Consider the following 19,991-nt stretch of genomic DNA (forward strand, 5'->3'; position numbering starts at 1 on the left):
TAACGCGTCGAGGTCGTTATTTCCCTCGCCTCGTTCTTGTCGTAAATGGCAGATTTGCGAGGGGAGGGAGAAGAGGAGAGGGAAAGGAAGGAAGGCTGGAAGGAGACAAACGTTTTCCTATTTTTTTTTATTTTTTATGAACAACGCAATATGGCCCGCGTTATACATCTTTCCAAATTGCCACGGATCGCCATAAATTTTTTTTTCCACCGATTCGAAGCCGATTGATCGTTCGAAAGAAGTTCAGGTGTGCAAAGATTGGTCAAACATCTCTTTGAAACAATCTTTACGATTGAATTCCTTTTGGAAATTGTGGAAAATATCTTTGCATCGAACGAGTGGACACGATTGAGAGTCGGTTGGGACGACACCAATTCCAAGATCTCGGCCATCCCCCTCGACGATAATAATACATCAGTCGGAATAACGCTTCGGGCTATTGGTTTTTTTTTTTTTTTTTGCCAACGCGATAGATTTCCGGGGGAAATATAAATCGACCGATGGCGCGGTAAATTAATCGAGGAATGGAAAGCCCGTTACATCTGTATGACGCGTACATTGCGAGCCACAAGTTCGCTGCAGACGACGAGAAAAAATTGGTGGAAATTTTCCTTCGTAGAATTATCGACCTGTATCACTACCCGTCGAATGCCTCTACGTTATCGACCGAGTACGTGTTATTTGGATAATTAGGGTCTACGAGGAACGATACATTGAATCTTTTTCATTTTCATTTTCCGTTTCGTTTCATCAATGATGTTTTTAACGAATTCAAAATTTATGGAGGATAATGTACAGATATGAAGCGCGTGCTTTATCGGGATATATCGGGGATGATCGATTGGAAAGAACTAACTCGTTTGACTGTTTTTTTTTGTCTCTCTTCTCTCTTTGAGTTACGTGTCAGAGAGATATTTTTATGCAAATGAATAGAAAGGGAAGTATGGCATTTCGTACCGGCAAGTATTTTCTTTCCTTGTGAGAGAGTACGCTTCGAGATATCGCAGAGGGGATACAGCCTTCTCGTATGCAGATGCACATGCATCGATCGAAGATAGACGATAAATACACAGACGTGTGCATAATATAGACTTAGGTACACATACACGTAAATACGTCGATACTCCGATGTCTCGAGTTTCTGGAAAAGATGATTCTACAATTGGTTCCAGAAACATTGGTCTTTGCCTCTAATCAGTTTATATACAGTTGTTGTAATTTTTTTATGGAAATATTCATTTATTGTTCTTTTACATATTTTTATCATCTGATAAATCGTATTTATTAAATAAAATTGTGCTGCATTCACTTCAACATTTTTTTTTTTGTTTTTAGAAAGAGAAAAGAATTCTGAAATATAATTTGAACCGCGTTATTGTTTTCTACCAACTTCTGTCCCAGAAGAATGACCGATTTTATATCACTTTTCCGCGTTCACCTGACAAAGAAAACGTATTATTTCTCTAACAAACGAACCGTCCATCTTATCCGACAAATGCCTTGTTCCCTTCGTCTTGCCATGACTCCAGCTTATTCCACTTGCGCTAGCCACTTAAAAATTCTTTCATTATCTCAAGCCTCCTCTCTTTTTTCCTCCTTGCAGATTGTTCTCCACGAATTTATGAATAAGCCGGACGATTAAATCCAACGTGGATACCGCGAAATTTGTATCTCTTTTTCCCTCCCCCCTTCCACAGGCTTCCACAGGTTCTCCCCGGCGTGGAATGAAAATTGCAGCAAGGCTAATTGCCGGTTTCTTCCCCCTCCCTTCCGCAACATTGAATGAATTTTTTTCAGAGTCTCATCAAGATTTGTCTCCCAGGCCGCGCTTTCAACGTGCAAAGTAAATAAGCCCCGACCGCAGTAACATATCATTATGGAATTAAGTTTGAAGCACGTCCTGTATGCCATTATCTTGGCATTGTCACAGCGTTGAAAAAGTTTTCGAGATTATATAAATAGATTATCAATTCGTTTTACAAAATTATTCGAGATATTTCTCAGATCAGATCGAACATCTCGCGATAATTAATAATCCAAAATGTTGAAGAAACGATTGATTAATATAAAACGTCTTTACGTTGAATCTGTTTCATTCTCCTTTTCGAAGAAGCTCGCATGATCGTACTACTAGCTTTACATTTATTCGACAGTTGTCCGACTAATGCTCGTGTTCCTCTCCTTCACAAAAATGCTTAAAAGTTTGAAACACTATTATTCGCAATTACCTTATTTATTCCACAATTGGTGATCCGTGCTGTTCGTTAATTCGATTATTTTACGTAATTATTCTGAAAAGAAAAAATGGAGGAAGACGAGGGAAGGGAAGAATTCCATTGATATTAAACGATTTTGACGTAACCCAATTCCGTAACGGGCAGTAACTAGATTCCATCATCCCGTTCGTAGCCGAGTTTGCGTTCGACACTTTCGAGATCGAATCAGATTTACGGGGCTATGATAAACGCGGGCTAACCGTATAATTCAGCCTCAGAAATCTGGTCGATTTGTTTCCTTCTTCCAGATTGAGGAAATCGTAATGCAATTTTACCGATTCCCGGCTATGCTAATTGTCCCCTCTCCAGATCCTCTCCCCCCTGGTTTTCTCCGTTCGAAGGAACAGCGTGGTTTCATTATCACGTAGATTGCACCATTTTCTATTTCACCCACACAACTCCCTTCCAATTCTTATTCCAACGACGAATAATCGACTTACACCACTTGCACCCCGTCCGAACGTTGGCATTAAATCTTCTCGCTCGACGAACGTGTTTACTCGATCCACGTAATTCTTTCCAAATTAATTAACCGATCCATCGATCGACAATTCTTGTATCCCTCCTTCCGTCCTGACTCCGCTCTCTCCTCCACTGTATCACTACCACTTCGCCGTATTTTTCTTTTACCACTCGCGTTTCGAGAATGGAATTTTTCGCACGATCGTCTCTCGCGTTCGAAGACACGGGGAGGGAAAAATTGTGCAAGAAGGGGGGAAGCAAGGGATCTGATTTATGGGGATAGAAAAAAAGGAGGGGAGGTAATTGCAATGTCCAGTGACTTTCATACCTCGATAACTCGACGTCCTCGGGAAAAGAGTTATCCCGGCTCGATATTGGATCAGAAGGGACAATAATTCCACGGGTATTTTCTCCGGGTAAAGGGGGAGGAGAGAAAGCCTTGGAGATCTCTCCTTTGGAAATCTTAGGATGCCCCGTGGAGGATTCCAATTCGAACTGATAAAAGGATCCGATTCTCGCTCTCCCTCCAAACGAAACCCCTCGTCTTTTCCTCTTTTTTCCTTTCTCGTTTATGCACGATTCCGTTTTTCATACATACGCGTTTCTTTTAACCATCGACCGGTTAACCGCGTGCATTCCCTTCTTCTCCCTTCGAGCCTCGTATAAATGTAAATTGCGATACCCTCTTTATAAAGGAACCATCCGTGGTGGAAGATCGTGTAAAATCCGTTTGCGACGTAATTACGTATGCTGCTCGTTGCCACGCCCGTAAATCGGGCAAGACGAAATCGGGCCGAATTTTCGTGATTTCCTTCCAAAAATTCTCCCAGAGTTCTTCCACAGACATTATCCGTGCCTATTTTCTTTGATCCTTCCACTCGTTTGAAATAACCGATGAACACATTCGATCGTTTTCCGCTTGGCTCCCCAACCATTGACCCGCGCTACTTTCGAATTACGTTATTCGCCTGGCTAGTGGAATAAAGTAGATATGGTCGGGCAAGTCTTGATCCCGGAGAAGGAGAATAGCACGGATATTGGATTTTCTTATATTTTTTTTTTTTTCCTCGTAATTCGAAACGATACAAGTAACGACGACACCCATCATTCTTGCCGGCGTAGTTTAATTAATTCCATTCGATGAGGGTATCGATCGACTGGTACATCCGGTACGGACGTTCTCCTTCCCTTTTCTTTTCTGTACTCGATAATCTGAGAGAATTCGTATTTTCGGAAGATTGGTTTGGACTAGTCGAGACAGAGATGGATGGTCGTTAGCAGCCTGTTTAACACCGATCGAAAGTTAATTGGCAACAATTTCCAGTGGAAAACTATCGAAACAGAAGCGCATCGAAAAGATTAAAGATTCCTCCTTGAAACTAATTAAACGAACTTTCACCCTTCACGGAATTATCTCGACTTCGATTCATGCGAGCTCCATTTATCCTCGGCCAATTGTTCTTTCAGTTTCTTTCTTCGGCTGCCACCCTTTCACGTCCTTTCAAACCACCCCCTTATGCTTATGCACAGGTGGCGAATCTCCGTAATAGGCGTGCAATTTCCATCGAATTTAATGTTCCACGCCGATGTAATAAGAAATTTGATACCTTTAATTCGCAGCTCGTTTCAAAGTCATTCCAATAAACGAGTTTTATCGTGTATCGTTTGTTTCTTTCGATTATTCTCGTCTCATCCTTGCAAAATTATTTTTCCCCCTGAATTACTCTCTATGTAATGCGATTTAAAACGGTCAAAAACGGTTTATTTACTTGTCACTTACTTGATTATGGCTTTTGAAGTATTCGTTAGGACCAAAAAAATATATATTTTTCATACTATTTTGAAATTAACAGGCGAGAGTGTGTTTTCTATTCCTTTCTCGCTCTCCACGTCACGCCACTGCGTTCATCCTGTATATCAGCCACGGGGGCGAAGTGGCTGTCGGAAATCCCAAACCGCATTTCAGCATGATAATCGTGGTTTCTACACGGCGACGTTGATGTAATTCTAATGAGTGCCCCGTGTGTGGAAAACTGTAATTGCGAGTCGGCCATTGGCGCGGGCGAGAGCCACAAGAATGTGGGGCTGATGCCGTTCCATGCACGCTCGTCCGTTTTGATTAATATGTACTTCACTTCGCAAGAATCGGTTGCGTTTTTGTTTCACTTCTCTTCTAAATAGATATTTCCCTTTATATCGTATCGTAAATCATCGATACATTTTTAGATATTTATTCGAAGAAAGTGAATTCCCTTGAGTCCATTCAATTTGATTAAAATTTTGTACGTATCCTTAATTCATTGATTCTTCTAAATTCTAGGAGAATATTATCGAATATTATCAGAAGTTAGTTAGACTTCTTACGCGTCCAACGAGAAAAATTCCAAAATAAGTTGATGATCCAACGATTTGTAAGGGAAATCCGGGACAGGGAGGAGAGTTTGTTCCGCTGCTTCGAACGATGAAATACAGTTTTTTAACGGGGAGGAGAGGTATGTTAAGCGGTGGTGACGGTCCGAGCAAACTGCCTTTGCATAAATTTCCCTTAATTCCTTGTTCTTCTTCCCCCCTCATCGACGAAAAATCCGGCCAAGTAGCCGGACACGCTGAAACTTTCGCCGAACGAGATCTTGCTCGTTAACAGATTCCGCGCCACGAATTACCATAATTCTTTTTATATCTTTTCCTCGACGTATCTTGCTAAGATCTTTTTTTAAAATAATAAATTAATTCAAAATTTCTTGAGAAATTACGAACAATAATCGTTAAACAACTTAAGTATCTTCTTCTTGATAGAGAGAGATGATCGAAAGATATTTTAAAATCGAATTTATTAGAATCGAAAATTGGTTAATAAAACGATTGGAAACCGTATATAAATATGGAGTTGCTATTTTTATACTTGGATCATATCGACGTGCGTGTTAGGTATCAATAATGATTGATGATATTGAATGAAAAATGACTTCTTTATTACACCAAGTTTCTGAAAGATAGCATTTTTCAATGCAACTTTTAGAAGATACTTCCTAGTAGAAGCGATAATGGTATTGCTGTTGATAAGGGATTAAAAACTTCGTCCTGATAAAAACGAAGCTCTAAGATAATAACAATGGATTCCGTGTTGAAAGTGTAGGATATTAAAAAGAAACTAAAAAATATCGATCCTCCCAATCAATTATTCGTAACACGTTATTACACGTACAATTTATATTCGGACAGAATATGAAATAATGTGAGCAAATTACGAATATCGATATATTTTTATAATTAGATAAAACACAAAAACGTAATTATTGTATATTTGAATATATAAAACAATAATTTTATGAAATTAAATGTATACATATCGTTTGATCGATAACTAAAAATTGCAAATATATAAATTCGTTAGAATTACAAAATCGAGGTTAATTAATCACCGAAACTTGTCCCTAAAATAAAAAATAACCCCGAGTGGTGCACGAGTTCGTCGAGTGACGTTCCCCCTTGTTCTCCTGGCTGTCGAATAAATTTTCTGCAAATCTCGCCCCTCACCACGTCGCGTACACTTACGTGTGTACACACGTCGAGAAGGGTGGCAGGAGGAGGAAAGGGCGGCGGAAAAGTCTTCACTTCTTGCCTGTTTGTCTTTTCCCTTCGACGCCGCCCAACCACGTCGAAATAAGCGTTCCGCCGGCGGAATATTTTTGGATGGAAGCCATCGCGACACGGGCCCGCGGGGATGCCGAAAACGCCGTCCAAGTACCGTGCTCTCTTATTTATTTCCGGTTCCCGCCGTTGTCTCGACAAACACGGCCAAACTTCTCGCCGCGACTCTCGATCGCGATCCAACCGTGCCAAGATGACGCTTCTCCTTTTTGCGAACGTGAAATATGAAATATTTCTTTTTTTTTTTTTGGTAATTTTAATTTAAGAAGACGGATTGCTCTAAATATCCAAAGAAAGTCCAAAGAAGGAAGATTCGAGAAAGGAAAGAAGAAGAGATTGGTATTCTTTCAATGTCTTAACAACATCCGAATCGAAATTCAGAATTCGCTTTAATCCGTTTATTTTAATCAAGAGCCCGAAGAAGAACGATTCTATCTAAAGAAATCTTCTTTTCTTCTATCATCCTCCTCCCTTTAAAACGAACGATATCAAAACGGCGCGAATTTCTGTACAAAGGAATCCGTATTGAATCCTCCAAGTTCGAAAATTGAAATTCGTGGGTTTATAGGAGAGCCGCGTCGCATAATTGAACGAGCACACCAATATTTTTCAACGATTCGAAAATATCGCCGCGCTCGCATAATATTTGCGATGTTTCCACGGGCAAACGTTTACAATAAACGGCGTCGCCGTTTGGGTAAACTTTCCAACATATTCGATCCCCGTTTGAGCGATCCATGCGCAACTGCATTCACGAAAATCGACTCTACTTCCTTGGTGTTTAATTTTCTTGATCGAGATTAATTAAACGAGATGTCTGTAAAGGGACTGTTTCTTTTTTCTTTTAAATATCGCGAAATGAATGTTTCCGTTGATTTAATTTTAGCAATTTCGGGAGGTGTTGCGATATTTAAATGTTTAAGCTGTTGTACAGAGAGTAATTTTGAGGAAAGGTACAATATTGACAAGAAAATTGAAAGATAATTAGAAATCTATCTTTTATTTCTCAAAAATTCTCGAGAAAACTTAGTTTGGCCACGAAGCAACTTAAATAATTTCTACAATTAATCGAACGGTGTCGTTAGAGCATATGTGAATCGCGTCTTGTCGCGTCAGAAAGAAATTGTCACAACTTTTGTTATTTTTCTAATCCCTCCCTTTTAATTCCTGTTTTTTTGTTACGTTCGCACAAACGGAGAGGATCCATCGCTTAATACGGGGAAGAGGATCGTGTGTTTTTTGGTCGAAACCGCTTTGTCCGTCGAAAACGTGGCCGGAAGTGAGGTTTTTCGAAGTTTTTTGTTCAAACTAGTGAACCGTCGAAAGGACGGATTTCTATTGCGGTTAGTTGATCTCGTCGACGTGTTTCGATATCCGTAGCAAAAAAAAAAAAAAAAAAAAGGAAAAAAAGGAAAAAAAAGAAAAAAAAATAGTAAAACCTATATCTCCGCTCAAAAAAAAAAAAAAAAAAAGAAAAAAAAGATAGAGAAAAAAACGTAGTCTCTTTTTAAGAGAGATGATAAAAAAAAAGTGAAATATTGTTTCCTGGTGAAAATAAGGGCGGGTAAAAAGGGGGTCGAAGAGAAAAAAGTAATAGAGGGCTGTCATTATGGAGGAATACGGTTTTAAAGTGCGTCTCAGAAACGTTAATCGCGGTGGATACGTGTATATATAGAACGTCAGCTGTATTTGGGTTAATCGCGTTTCAGCGAAAATTGCAGCAACGACCACGCATAATGGCTTAAATACGGCCCGTGCGTAATAGAAATATAATAGAAATATAATTTCGCGTTTAAAGGGACCATCGAAATAAAAAAAAAAAAAGAAAAAAGAAAGAGAAATAAAGGCGCGCGCGAGAGAGAGAGAGAGAGAAAACAAGAGAAAGGAACGAAAAATAAAAATAAAAGGTAAGAGAGAGAGAGAGAGAGAGGAAAAGGGTAGAAAAAGTTATGTTGAAAGTGATGAAATACTTTGTTCCGTTCTTCGCCGTGGCTCTCGCCCTAATTATTTAATGGCGTCGTTCAATTTGCAGCGCATTTTGCCCCGATACTTTTCCTTTTTTTCACCGGCTCCAACGCTTTCTTGCTAAAATACCATGTAGTACCATTGTTTGGCGGACATTTTAGTTGCTTCCAACGGTGATTTTCCAACGGTGCAACGGTGGCGAAGATGAATCGACGAATTTGCGAGGACAAGATTAATGGTTTTTTTCCATTCTCCTTTGTCCACCATTTTTTTTCTTCTTTTTTTTTCTTTTTTTTTTGATTTTATTCGTCTTTTGACGCGATATTGCCGCTTAATCGCACAATGAAATTTGAAAAGATATGCTCAAATATTGTTATTTATTATCGAAAATCTTGTCTAATCATTGATCACGGAAATCGCCATTTATCAATGCAACCGCGCGAAATTTAAATAGCGAAATGTTTATCTTTACGCTATGAAACGTGAATTATTGGAGATTTGCTTTTTTTTGTTTTACATGCACGATAAAAACTATCACGAATATATCTGAAAAATACAGATTCGTATGATAAATCGAAAGATCTTCATCACCTTTAAAAACTTGTCAAAACGATTATAACTATCTCGTGTAAATAACTATCAATAATTTTCCGTTTGTTAAAACCGGTGGAAAAAATGTTTGACGTTTTAAAAATACAGGTTAGAATGCGCGAGAATTTTTATTGAAAAAACAAAGAAAGATATCGTCACGAAATTTTCGTCGACCAAGTACCTTTTTCTTTTTTCTTTTTTTTACCGTGAAACGATACTTTCATTCGAACGGGAAATTAATTTCCCTCGATTCGAAACGTCTCGGTCACTCGATCGGTCATTGCTCGCAAAACCTTCGAAATCGGTCGGTAACTTCTTGCCAATCAGGGTTCGAGACGGTGATTGCGATTAATCGGGGATTTCGGGCGATGATCGCGGGAGGATAACGCCGTAGAGTTCGCGAGGGACACGGAACAGGGCGAATACAGATTTACACGGTGAAACGACGGTGTGAACCAGGATCGTTGTTTACTCCCTCGCATAATTGCCCACTCCATTTACGTATCAATCGGCGCATTACCGTTGCGCCATAGCCAATTAACGTATGCGCTCCTGTACAAGCGCCTGGACAACGTGCGTACGCGCGACAGATGCGCGCGCAGAACGCGTGAACGCGTGATCGGATAATCTGTATAGATCGTTCCAGAAATGGCTGTATGAAAGAGGAATGCGTAATCGTGCGATTTAGATTCGGTGAATCTTTTCCTTTCCTTGATTCTACGATAAATTATTTTTAATATTGATCAAAAGTAATTTATGTATATATATATGCAGATTTGATTAACTTTTGAATGAAATGTAATTCGAGTTTAAATAGGTTTTAGGATAAAACGTATTTTTAATATAGATTGTTTCAAACTAGATGGCTGTGTTATTTGGGATAATATAAAATAATTTTATAGAATGTGTTGACTATGTTTTTGTTATAAGTTGTTATAACGCTATTATGATGATCATAATATACGCTGCAACTTATAATAAACTCATTCCAACCTCGATACCGCTCTAATTCACGCATGTATCCCATCCTGAAAGCACTTACGCAAGTTCAAATCAACTTAGGAGGAGCTTGAACTTAATTTAACTCTACTTGAAAATATCCAAACTAATACACGCCTTATATACCTATAATGAATCGTAATCAAACTTAATTAACATTAAAAAATCGGCTATTATAAATCGATTTAACGTTTCCAAATTGCAAATATAACATAATACCATCTTCTTTAAACGTCTCGTATAAATTACTTAACCCATATATCTCAACCAATCCCATATACCTTCTCCATTGATCATTCTCGCCTGGAATAGCTCGATTCGCAGATAATTAACGCGATAGCAAGTGACTTTGAAATTCCCTCGATCTCGAAACAACAGCTTTCCACCCCCGAAACGGGCGGCTTCCACCCTCCGCTGATTAAAACCGATTATACCCACGATACACGTTTATCAGATTTGTTTTATTTCCATTTCACACGTACGATACATGTACACACACACACATATATATTTCCATTTTCTTCCTCTTTCCATCCTCCAACCTTGATAACCTGGTTTTTATCGATGAAAATGGGAATCGTGGTGGAAAGAAAAGAGAAGGGAATACGGAGAAGAGTAAAAGGGAAAAAGGAGGAGACGGATAGATCTTCGATTCAAATTGCTCGAGGAATTTTTTTCAAAGCTCTATCCGCAGACCCTTTGTGCTGCAACTGCTCTGTCCTGGATCGGGATTATAATCATCACGGTAAAGGGGGCCAATGAAACGATTGGGTATATCGTCTGTACACGCGATAAATTCAATGCATTTGGAACCGTACGCAACGAGATCCAAGCACGATGCTGCATTGGCAAATTTATATTGCTCTTGGCGAAGTATCGTGTAGGAATAATTTCGTTATGCTCTCGAGTCCTTTGTTCCGTTTCTCTTTCTTTTTTTCTCCTTTTTCTTTTTTTATTTGGATTCAGGAAATTGTTGGACTACGTGGATAATAATTACTCGAGAAGTGATTCGTTGAGAGCTTTTATGAAGAAATTTCGAGATATAAGATCGTTAAAGGATCCAAGTTGACACGATTTGATCTTCATCTTCTCTGTTCAATACCTGATGCCTCGAAAAATATTTCACCTTGTTATTCCTGTTCCACAAAAATTTTATAAATTCATCCTTCTAACCTTCTAACTTTCCGTTATACACCCTCTCGTGCATTCGAGAAAAATATTCCACAAAAATTTTCCAAAGATCCCACCCTTTCAACCCGTTCAAGAAACAAAAACTCGAGTTCCTCCATCGATCCTCTCCTTTAAAATACCATTGTCCCATTGTATTCGTATTAGAAATACGAAGAACGAGTTCCTTCCTCCCCACTTATTATGAATCGAGCTGTAGGTGTCACGTCCCCCTCTACACGCCGGCCGTGGACGAAGGTTAACGACTTCCGCATGAATTTTAATTGCCGATACCAAGCCCTTCCCTGTAACTGGCCGTGACTACCTGTCCAGATAGTCCTCCTCCGCGCGGAATGATAATGATAACGGTTATTGCGAGGGGCTGTTGTTGAGAGAAAGGCCGCCGTCTTGTTTGCTTACCTCGCCCTCGTTAAATGTCTCGATCGAAACGGACGAGCTTTGGAACGAGATTCTCCAGAAGTAGTTTTGAACGTGGTTGTGTGTGTGTATCGAGGAAGCACGTCGATGAAGGGAAAGGTCGGTTTACGCAGTAAAGTTGGTGATACAGGTTGGTGTTGCATTGCGATGGTTGGTTATTGTGGGAGGGAGTATGAAGGGTTCTAATTGATTTTGATTGGACTGCTAAGGAGCTGTTGAGGTGTATTGGATGTTGCATTTTGCAAATTGTGATCGATGAGAGGGGAATTTTGATGTTCGAACATTTTTAAACATTAAATAGTTTATATTACAGTGATTCCTTTTTTGGGAAAGAGTTTCGATATTAAATATCGTGCAATGTATGTAGGTTTTTCTTCTTCTTTTTTTTTTTTTTTAATAAAAGTGAAGATATAGGGAGAAAAAGGGTCAAGGGTGAAATATAGGTTCAATTTTATAGAAATTTAAGTGGGTTCTATTGGATAATGAAGGGGGAGCGGTAAATATCGGATTTTTCCTCGAAGCTTTAAACCATTAATATCGGTTTTATTAATTACAACCGCAGAAGTGGTCTGTGATAATAATGTAATAAAAATTTATCTTTTTTTCGACAGCGCGTAACGATCCGTTATAGAATCGTTTCTATAATTTCTAACAAACCTCGCTCAAAAATAAAGATCACTCTCTCCGTCGTAATAATTATTACGTTAAAACCACTGCTGATTCGTTGACCTAATCATAATCAAACTTAATCAAACATTCTAAAATTTTAAATTCCACTTTTAAAACTTAACTTCGAATTTTTCAAACGACGAAACTCACCATTCACCACCGATTTGCTCGGATGACTTCAAACACAATCAAACATTCTCAAACGGTATCAAAAGATAGTATTTTCGCTTTCGAAGGGGCAAATTTTCAACGTCAATCGCTCATACGATTAATTAATTAACCAAAAAAAAAACAAACAATTCGAAACGAAACTCGTGGCGAGCCGCGAGTTTCCCTCGTCCATCTTCCACCCCCTTTTGGGGAACACGAATCCCATCGGAGGTGTGGCTATCCTACGACGTGGTGGAATAATTTTCGGGCGATATTGGCGTCGTATATATATCCAGGTGGCGTGTTCGCAGAGGCCCGCGGGGATGCGTTGATACGCGGACGATAAATGCCGGCGAGGCTGGTCGCGGAATTGCGTGCACCCGGCCCATTTCAGTATTAATGCGACGGTGATTCACACGCGCAGCTGCCACGGCTTCAACCGCAGCCTCCAATACCGACTGATTGCCACCCCTCGATAAACGCGCTTCAACAGATTGTTCGTCTAATGAAGAAATCCTCTCCCTGTGAACAGTTAACGTTTCGATCAACTTACTCCCTTTCTCTCTCTCTCTGGACTTTGGACAATTTTTCGTGTTTTGGATAAATTGTAAATTATAAATTTAGGAGAAAGGATTCTGGTATCTAAGATACCAGTGTTCTTTTTTTTTTTTTCAACAAATTGGATGCGTATAATCCAGAGTAATCTGGTTAAATATCGATGGATATAATTGCAGAGTTATTTTAAAATTCCTCGAGTCGAATGCGAGTAGTCAGAAATGTGATTCGAAAAAACGGAAAATTGTCGGTGGAAAACTAGTTCCCACTCGTTCGAGAACTCGGGACAGCGATTTTTACGTTTCTCGACGAGGTGGGTGAAAAGTTGCGAACGATCGTTTTTTCTCTCTCTCTCTCTCTTTCTCGCTGGACAATTCTGATTGTTCGTGAGCGGGGTGACTCCGGAAACTGCGAAACCCTCGTTTCTGAAAAAACTAATTTTCCTAATTAACAGCGGAACAGCTTGCTAATTAACATAGACGTTCACCAATTAACAATTGCAACGGTTATTCACTCACGTCGTTGAAACCTTCACCCCTTTCAATTTTTTCCCTCCATTCTCGTTTCCTGTTGAAATTCAACCCCCTTGCGACTCCAAGATTGAATTATGAAAATTTTTGAACTTGGAAATTTGTGCCTGTTATGTTATCATTTTTGGAGAGATATAAATGATAATAAATAATAATCTGTGACTTTTTTGTATTTTTATAATTCACTTTTCTCTCTTGTTCTTGTGTTTTGTGTGCGTATTGTAACTCTGACATGCAAAATTTATTTCATAGAACAGGAAGGCCATTCGTTCGTTTCTATCCGAAATCGAAAAGATTCTTCTAAAATCTTGACAACCCAAATATTATATCTGGCCACAAATCGATCGACTTTATAGCTTCAAGTGGCAAACACTTTCACAGCCTTGATTCCCCTAGAACAGAACATTTGATGTCAGAGTTTCGCAACGTGCATCCAGCATCGTTAAAATTGCAGAAGGGTAAAAGCCCCGTGGAAAAATCGAGTTCCAGCCTCGCGTTCTTCAGTCACGATCAATTTTCCAAATAAAAAACCATGTGCATAAATCATGAGCACCATTCGCACTAATTCGGAGGAATTATCTTTTCGAAAAATGGAAATGATTCCAATTTATTATTTCAGTTTAAAGTAAGCACACGTATCATTCCGTGTTCCTTCTCCATTCTCGTTGAAATTTCGCCTGAAACGAGAATTTATAGCTGCTCTCATTTTCATTTCGTTTTGATATCGATAAGCGTGGGATTTTTTTTTTTAAATAGAATCGTGTTCTTTATTTCGCGAAGGAGCTGAAAGTTGGTCGAGTATTAATCGGGTTAAGGGTACAGTTGTTCGAACTTAGTTTTACTAGAGTTTGTACCAACTTCACTATTGAAAACGAATTCGATTAATTGAAATTAAAGAATTAAGATCGTGGAGCTTGATTCTCGAGACTCGTGGATCTGGAAATAACTGCAATGAACAATACTATTCCACTCGTGGAAAATGTACAAAGACGAATCGTCGAGGACAGTTTTATTTGTCTCTATTTCTTTTTATTTTTTTTAACGATAAGAAATAATGGTAATATTGTCAACATTTTTTTTGAAAAAAGATATCGATCTTAATTCGTTTAATGAAACGAAGTTATTATTAAATCCACAAAGATCTACAACGAGCGGAACAAAGAAATCTTTTACTTTGGAAAAAGAATTATCGCAAAAGTGTGTTGCACGCAATTTCCTTCTCCAAAAATATTGGAACAAGCGATTTCCAGAAAGTGCCAGGAATTCAAGAATTTCCCATTTCCACCATAAAAATCGAACGAACGAAATAAACCATTCAATTCATCCCTCGAAAGCGAGCCACGATCAATTTTCTTCCTCGCCCTCTTTTTTCTCCCCTCCCAGAATCGCGAGGGGTTGGGCTTCTTTTTGAAAAATAGCTCGACTGAAAAATCGTGGTGGCCGCTGCATGGATCCACGCCAATTAATTACACCCCGCTCTTGTCGCGATGTTTAATTAAAAGTGCCGAAATTCTAGCATTTTTTCGCCCATCTCCATCCCGCGTAATTAATTAATGGATTTTGAATCCTGTTCTCGCGGGAACAAAAAACTTTCGTCTAATTCAAACAATTTCCCGCCATTTTTTTCGACGCCTCTTCTCCCGACCTATTTTTCTTTCTCTCTTTTTTCTTTCTTCCTTTTTTTTTTGTTTTTGGCCCTTTCTGTTTCCTTGGTAAGGGGAAGTAATCGTTGGAAAATCGGATTCGAGCGAGAAAGAACGTGGAAACGATCGGGTGAAACGAAAATGTTGAGAGAGAGAGAGAGGGAGAGAGAAGAGTATTTTAAGAGATTAGATTTTCGAATCTTTTTATTCTTTTACATTTCGAAGATTGGTTTGCATTTTTCGGTAATTTATTTAATTCTTTTTGATACCCGTCGAATTGTCGAGGGATTGATCTACATTTTTGAGAATGGAAAATAGAAAAGAAAAATCGTTTCGTTCATTTGTATAGGGATCGATCAATTGATTGAAAAATTTTTCCCCTTACTTTTACGATAAATTAAACGATTAATAGATTAATAAATTAATTTTCAAAAATATCGTCGCGATATTTATAAACGAAATTTTTATATTATTATATAAAATAATTTATGTACTACGCGAAACTTAAAGAATTTTCAACGAAATCGCAACGTTTATAAATTTCTTCTTCAAAGTTAAGGAAAGTTGTAATAATTTATTTTCTATTTTCTATTTTATTTCATCTTACTTTTTTACAGGAAAAAAATAAGATGTCCTTTATTATCGATAATACGTACAATCATGAAAATTTCTGAAAAATATTCTGAAAATACTATTCCCTCTTGAAAATCGATTAGACCGAATTTCTGTTTGAATCAAACTTCAAACACCCCTCGTTCATTCATCGATCGTAACCCCCTCAGTGAAGAGGAGGTAAAAGGACTTTGAATTTAGTTTGCGTGAAATTTTGACGTCTTGCGTGTTACCGTAAGAATCCACGATTTGGTTCTGGAACAGTTTAACACTGAATTCAGCGTTCGATTCGTCGGCTCCTCTTCCTTCTTTGACTCTCCCTCACTGGTTAAACTCTGGCACGAAGCTGAAACTTTGAAATTTCGTAGCTCGACTTTGCCGCAAAGGCACGCGAATTCACACTCGAAACCGAACCACACTTCTCGTTCGATGTTTTCCTTCTATTCAGCAAGCAAGAAAATTCCTCGAAATCGATTTTGATTGTTCGATCGTTGATAATTTTCAAAATCAAAATCAAAATCATCAAAGAAGATTTTTCTCATCTATTTTTTTCCTTTTCGAATTTAAAAATAAAAAGTTTCGTGAAAATTTTATCGAATTTTTTCGATAAAATATTAAATAATGATAATTTATATATTCGAAGTATCGTTATGAAATAAATAATTCTCGATTTACGGTTGAAAAGTAGTCGGAAAAAAAATATATTTTTTTATCGATTAAAACGAAAATTATTTTCAAATTGGAGGATGCTGAAATAATTTTTCCTTCAATAGAGAAATTTTCCAATATTTATATCTCGTGTAAAAATACGAATAATCATTTCATCGATATTTCATTAAAATACATTATCTATCGACGAATTATATTTACGTATTTTTCGATTAAACGATTGATTTTTAAATGAAAGAATCAGAATTTTAATATATTCCTGGAAAAATTGTAAAATTTCTCTGTTACGAGTTAAGTAAAACTTGTCTCTTTAGATGAAGCGAGATAGCGATAGAGATAGAGCTGTTTTAGCTTAATAAATTAATTAAAGTTACTTTACTTTCCATGAATCGAATATATTGAAAAATCAAGAAATCCCACAAATCTTATGAAAAGCGAAAGAGATCGAAATTGAACGAATACTTTCACCGTTCCCCTTAAGCGAAGTTGATCTTCCTCAGCGTTCGAAATCTAACTTAAGGGAAGCTTAAGGGGAAAAACGAAGCTGGGAAAGTATCGAAACCGGATAAAGAAAAAAGAGGAGGAGGGGTGAGGAACAATGTTCGAAGAGGAAAAAAGCGAGAAGACAAATATTTGTCGTAACTTTGTCCGGTTTATGGAGGCCGTGAGTTATCAGCCGGTAAGTTAGGCAACTTTCTTTCCGCCTCCATCCACGTCCCCACTTTTCACGTTCCAGCACGCTCGTTTTTCTTTTCGGCCGAAAGTTTTTCAAACAACTGAGAAATTGCGATGGAAAATCTTCTCAATCCTGTTGATCCTGTTGTTCACGGCCAAGTTGTTCACCGCAGATCTCGGAGAAGTCACTTTTTTTGCGACGCGATTCTACATCTGTCTTCGTTCGTTTTCAATTGGGGAAAAAAAAGAAAAAAAAAGAAAGGAAAGGAAAGGATCGTTGAAATTTCCTCGACGACCGATCTTTCCTATTTTTTTTTTTTGCAATTATTAAAAACAGATATACAATCTGTTTTATTTCAATTCCTTTTCTTCCCTCTTCTTATTTATTCTTTTCTTCTTCGTCGTCACTTTATACGTTTTGCTATAAACACGAAGTATCTTTTCCAGCTATAACACTCTAACCCTGTTTCTCTTGGGGAAGTAAAAATAAATAAATATTTCATATCGAAGGAAACAAGAAGAAAGAAAGAAATAAAGAAAACGGTTCAATTAACTGCGACTCGACTCTCCTCGTCTCCTCCATCATCCTCCGAAACCCGGCATAAACGATCATCCACCGTTAAATTCGGGTCAAGGAGGTGAATCGAGATCGGCCACGTCCCAATAATCCGTGCCTCCTAATTCTCGTCGAAACATTCCTATTGGCAACACTCGCCGATAAAGAGGAACGCACCTTCCTTTCGTCCCCCTCGTTTCCCTTCCAACCCTCGTGTTCCTCGGCAGACATCGTTACAGCCCCCTCCTCGATCTTCCAATTATTTCACTTGTTCCTCGACGACAAAGCTGCTCGGTGTGTCAATTAAGGCCTTAACGAATTCGTTACTTATTTTACTTCGTTTCTTTTTTTCTTTTTTTATTCATTTTTATCGGATATATATATATAGAGTGGCACAATCTTGCAGAGGACGAGGGTGTAAATAAGAATACATGTGAATTTGAAAATGAGAGTAAGCAAAAAGTATAGTTTCTATTTCTTGATTATGTATGTTTCTTAAAAGTTAAAAAAAAGGAAAATAAAATTTTCCACATTTTTCCATGGATTCATTGTTTTGAATAGAGGGACGTAAAAAATAATGACCCAGATTCAAGATTGGTTTAATTGGCGAAATCTCCAAAACAGTGATTTATCGATTCATATATAAATTCGTTAAATTCTACTCGAATCTTTTTCCTCGAGGATCATCCCTGATTTTCAAGTGTGAATTTTAAAATGATAGAGTCTGTGAGAAAATAGAGCTGAAGATCTAAGAGGAAAATATTTTCAAAATATCGGTATTATAGAATTCATATAAGAAGAATGATTCGTCGTTGTATAATAATAAAGGAATAAAAAAATCCTGTTAATCCAATGCTAATCCATTGGAAAGATTTGCGTTAAAGTTAAACAAAATTTATTCTTCCTTCGAGAACGAAATTTTGTACATCATTTAAATTTTATTGATTGATAACAGTTAATTAATTAAACTCGAGAGTCTGTTCGATTCAACAATTTGAGTCACACACCGGTGCTCTAAGAATAATTGATAGTTCTAGTTCGAAATAAACTTTACCCTCGCCCCAAAGCTTTGTTAAGGTGACCAAGAGCTTGGTCTACGATAAGTCCTACTTCGAGGTGGCTCCCCTAATTCCTCCGAAGAGATATTAATTCGCCAATTATCGGGGAAACGTAGCCGTCCAGTAATAAACTCTCTATTCAAATTATCGATATAGATTAGAGGAAGGCATTAAGAATGATCACGTGTGAAGATTAATTTCTTCAGCGAGGAAAATAATTTTATTAATCTTGAAATCCAATCCTTTAACTATTGATCATCAATTATCATTAAAAATATTTTATTGATGTAACTAAATAAAGAGTTATTACGAGCATCAATCATATTAACTTCAATTTATGAAGTCGAAGAGATTATCGAGTTTATCTATCGATAAAAAATCTTTGTTTCGTTTCATCATAAATTAAGACGCATATAACCTATCCCCTCTCTTTGATAAATTAACATAATTACAATCACTAGTACAATTATACCTTCTCCAACTTTTTAAAACTTCTCCTTATCAAACCTGTTTCTCCCAAATTATTCGTTCACCCGATCGAGCTTGTTAAAAATACCCGTTCATCTTAAGATCATCTTTCAATTCAACTTTTAAAACCAGGAAAACAAATCTATATACCGCGCAAAATTAACACGTAGGAAGAAACCTCGACTTGCAGCGTCGACAAATCGATCTCTCTTTGGAAGAAGATCGAGAGAAAAGGAAAATCAAGAGAGCGCAGCATTCGACGCAGCACGAGAAAGAGAAGGGAGGAGGAGCCATTCGGCCCATCTGGCCTGTCGTCCTCGAAATTAAAAGTCCTCTCGCACGTGTTCCAGGCACGTGGCCTCTTAGCCGCGCGCGCTGTGACGTGCGCGGACGACCAAAGCTTTGATGCCGGACCACCGCAGTCCACCCTCACGTTGCTCCCTACGTGGACGATGCTAATTCCACCCACTCCTCCCCGCCGATAACCTCCACTGAATTTTAATGCGAATATTTACCGACCGGGTGAACTGCATTAGGGGAGTCTGTTAAATCGGCCAGACCTTTTCGTGATTCTATTAGGAATACAGCCTCGTGTTTCGAGAGGATTATGGATTATTTGGGATAAGTTTTTCAGGTTGTTTTTAGAAGGGGTTGAAAGAAATAGGAGGATGAGTTAACGATTCTGTAGATACATTTTCTATCCCAATTCATCCAACATTCTTGCTATCCCAAAACGTTTCCATTCCAAAGATCACGCAGAAATCAACATCAGACTGTTCCTCATTACAGACAACCCTCCCAACAGACAATCCAATTGAAATTACCTTTGACTGTGAGGCTGAAGTTGCCAGCCAACT

At 38.1% G+C, this 19,991-nt stretch overlaps 1 protein-coding gene across 2 annotated transcripts in view; it reads left to right on the forward strand.

Moving 5' to 3' along the window:
- The window catches only part of LOC107996610 (photoreceptor outer segment membrane glycoprotein 2-like), a 244,243-nt gene that overhangs the window by 45,116 nt on the left and 179,136 nt on the right, over window positions 1-19,991 (forward strand). The gene's annotated exons all lie outside the window — the stretch shown is intronic.

The sequence above is a fragment of the Apis cerana genome, linkage group LG15 (assembly GCF_029169275.1).
Source record: "Apis cerana isolate GH-2021 linkage group LG15, AcerK_1.0, whole genome shotgun sequence".
Lineage (NCBI taxonomy): Eukaryota > Metazoa > Arthropoda > Insecta > Hymenoptera > Apidae > Apis > Apis cerana.